We start from the raw sequence: 4,296 nt of genomic DNA, 5'->3' as shown, positions 1-4,296 counted from the left end.
ATATCAGGCCCTTCTCAGACCCACTGAATTAGAATCTGTATTCTAACAAGTTCCCTACATGAATTCTATGTACATTAAGTTTGATAAACATTGGTCTAGCAGATATTACTAAAATTAATTCTAAAGTTAGAAAAGTGCTATGCAAATATTTTCAAAAGTTTAGCTAACTCATAAAACTAAAAAAAAAAGAGATATAAATTTTATAGAAACGTAGGCACATGTGTTTACTTAAACCATATAGTTTCTATTAAGATTATAGGAAAAGTATAAAATATAAATTATCATTTATAATATTATTACACATATTTTGAAGCTAAACGAGTTCAAGGAAAAACAATGTATGAGATTTCCAGAGGAAACTATCCATTGAAGTTACATAAAAGAAGACAAAAGGGACACATCGACCAGGTTCAAACCAGTTTAACAATGGAATAATTCTTAGGTCATTCTTAGAAAACATTATCTCATAGACTTTGCTCTTTGTGGAATCACAAATGAAAACATGAAAGGAAAAATCTTCTTTCCTTTTGGGAAGAAAAGTACAGTTAAGACAGAGACTAAGAAACAGATAAATGAGAAAGGAAAGAACAGAGATGATTTGAGACAAGAACTGAGTCTAAAATGGAAAGAATAAGTTAGAGTACTGTGTCTCCTGTGGGTGCTCCAGACATCAAAAGGGAGAGCATAATATGTTTCAGGGCTTGGTATTCCTCAGCAATCAGAACAGCCACAAACTACTGTCAGCAATTTAACAGAGACACTATGTCAAGGATAAAATCCACACCCACAACCTCATACTCAAACAAATTGCATGCAGTTGCCTATGACAAGTCCCTGTTGGAATCCTCTTATCATGACAAACATCCTCAGTATTCTAAACAGTGTCCTGAAGGAAAGAAAAAAGAAAAAGTCCTGAGGCTGGGCACACATTTCCTGTGGAAACAAAGAGGGGGAAAAAACTGGACAGCTCTACAGGAAACTGTTGCTCATATGCAAAGACAGTTATAAATTGTATAGACACTACACATATGATATATACACTCAAGCATTGTTTCATAAAAGGTAAATAAATTAATAAGTAAATCAAAGGTGACTTTTTTTTTTATTACAGAGCTATTCTATTGGCTTCAGTCCAGAGACTGAGAAGACTTCAGAATTAACCACCCCATTATTGATTTTTAAGCTTGTTAGAAGAACACAAGTACTGGAACACAGCCAAAGTTTTGTGCCAACAATATAGGATCAAGCACTTTCCAAATTCTACTTCTAGGCCAGCACACTATTCATTGATGAAATATTTTATAAAAGAAGATAACTGAATCTACTAGTTCACCTATCTTTGGGACATATTTACATTGTGACACCAGTAGAGCTTCAATCCATCCATTCACAAATATTAATTAGGCTATTTATATGTGCCAATTGTAATGAGGGAAACAAGTTTCTAATTAATTGGAAGATATGGAAACCATAGTAGCAACGAATGACTGCCAATCTTCCAAGTGGAAACCTACCCCAGACTTATCGTAGGTCCTGTAACTAACCTGATCAGTAATGTTATTGTTTAATGTTGCTATGGTGAGTCCAGTTAATTACAAGTCTATGTGTGTTTGGAGAGTGGATAAGTGAGGGCAATTTCAAATAGGAAAGGCAATAATAATTTAATAATATCGAACTTCGAACATTTTGGAGTCAACTATAATAGTAGTCATTACTATTAATTCATAGAATAATATAAACTGCAAACTAGTTGTTGCACTAGTCCCAGGATTGACAAAGTAAAAAATTAAGCATTATGTACTATATTCCTTTTATCACATTGCTTGCCACATTTGTAATAGGACAAAACTTCATGTTTTATTATTCATCTTCTCAACTGTAAGTTCCCTGAAAATAAGAATTTTGTTTATATTAGTTACCATTTTATTCATAGCAAATAGAATAATGCTTGACTTTTATTCATTTAAATCCTTATAGAGTGTATGTTTTATGACATTGTTGTCTTATCCACTATAAAATGGTATAGTCAATAAGAAAATTATGGTCCCTGCCTTCTTGACTCTTACAAACTAGTGAAAAAGATGAATATTGATTAAATGATTTTACTTGACCTAAGGATATTGATTAAGTGATTATACTTGATATAAAGCTCTAATGCCAGAGAAATACACTGAATGGACAGATTATTATGATATCTGAATGCATAATAATCTGGCCAGTGCATGAATTCGTGCATGGGTGAGGTCCAGCCAGCCTAACTAAGGGGAAGGGACATGGGCAGTTGGCCAGCCTGCCTGCTGGTTGAACTCCTGGGTGAGGGGACAATTTGCATATTAGCTTTTTATTATATAGGATATACACTGAGTGGCCAGATCATTATGCGTTTAGAGATCATAATAATCTGGCTACTCAGTGTATATTATAGGGTTACATATATGGTATGGGATTAAGGAATTCTTTCTTTAAGGAAGTGATATTAAGCTGTGGGCAAAAGAACAAGGTGATAGCTTGTCAATGTGGAAAAGGAAGAGATGTTTCAGGCAGAAGAAAGTGCATGCAGAGGACCTTAGCACAAAGATTGAAATCATGTCTCATCAGATTGGATCTTAGAGAATAAACATCAGGAGAGTAGCCCAGGATACAACTGGAGTTTTGGCTACAGTGAGCTTATGGAGGAGCTCGGGAGTAATTTAAATATTTTATATTTTATCATAAAGCATAATAGTTTTAAGCAGAGGACTGATGAGAAATAATTTGCATTAATCAAAAGATAAATCAAGCTTTTATATAAAGAATGGATTAGAGTGAACCAGACTGAATGAGGTAAGATTGCTGAGGAGACTTGCAGTGGCAAAAGTGAGAAGACAGTGAATTGGACTAGAGTGGTGACAGACAGTTGGAGAGATTTAAGGGAACAGACAAGTGAGAAATTTAGAAAGTAGAATTTGAAGGACATAGTTATTGATGGAAAGTAGGAGGAAGGAAAAAGTTATTAAGTCGGTGCTCCAGATTTTGACTGAGTAATGAAAGAGGATGGCTGTCACCCTGTCTGGCGTGGCTCAGTGGTTGAGTATCAACTTATGAACCAGGAGGTCACAGTTCAATTCCTGGTCAGGACACATGCCCTGGCTGTGGGCTCAATCCCCAGTGAGGGGCATGCAGAAGGCAGCCATTCAATGATACTCTCTCTTCATTGATCTTTCTGTCTCTCCCTCTCTCTCCCTTTTTCTCTGAAATAAATAAAAATATAGGGGGGAAAAAGAGGATGGCTGTTAAAAACTATTTTAAAGCTATTTCCTGAAATAAGGCTGCTCAGTAAAGTATACCCACAAGTGTTAGATACAATGTAAGAAATGTTTTGTTAAATATATGGGTGATCTGGTTTGAAAGTAGAGAAACTCTTCAAAGGCCATGAATGAAAGGAAACAAATAAATCTATAAGATGTAAATCAGTTTTTGAGATTTGGTGATTTAGATAGTGCTGGCCAATACTTAGATGCTTATAGCATGGCTTTCTGTTGTTTTTTTCTAAATAGTAAATTTCAAACATACATAAAAGTTGAAAAAATATGTAATGAAACATATAAATCCATCATCTAGGTTGAATAATTATCAATTCATGACTCATTTGATTTCATTTATATCTTTGTTCAAACTATTTCCTCTCTCTATATGGGATTGCTTGGAAGCATATCCAAGACATTAATTATTTCATCTGTAAATATTTTTGGTTTTTATTCTAAAAGATAAGGATTATTTGTTTAAACATAGCCATAATACCACTATCACATTTGAAAAAATGAACATAATTCCTTCATATTGACAAATATCCTGCCAGTGTTCAAGTTCAAATATTTCCAATGGTCTCTCTCAATCTCTCTCTCTCTCTCTAAAAATCAGAATCCAAATAAGATCCAAATTACTAGTGATTGTTATTTCTTTTATAATTTGCGGGGATCATCTCAGTATCTTTTCCTCACAATTTTTTTTTTTTTTGAGAAACCAGATTGCTAGTCTTGTAGAGTTTCCCATGTTCTGAATGCTGTAGAGCCTACATTTAAAGGGCCACTTTTCAAAATTCAGTAGACAAATCCTTGAGAAAAAAATGGCAGATGTTTGGCACAGACAGCCTGGCAAAAAGGCAGGAAACTAAAATAGTGACACCCTCAATAGAGAAATAAAATAAATATTTTTCAGAGATTGTCTTGTCTTATGGTTGGAAGAAATTGGCAGAAGAAAAGCAAACATTCTTTGAAGGGACATATTTTAAAACCAGTCAAAGAATTTCCACAGATA

This window comes from Pipistrellus hanaki (assembly GCF_964339955.1).
Source record: "Pipistrellus hanaki genome assembly, chromosome: 3".
Classification (NCBI taxonomy): domain Eukaryota; kingdom Metazoa; phylum Chordata; class Mammalia; order Chiroptera; family Vespertilionidae; genus Pipistrellus; species Pipistrellus hanaki.
This window is presented reverse-complemented; position numbering follows the sequence as displayed.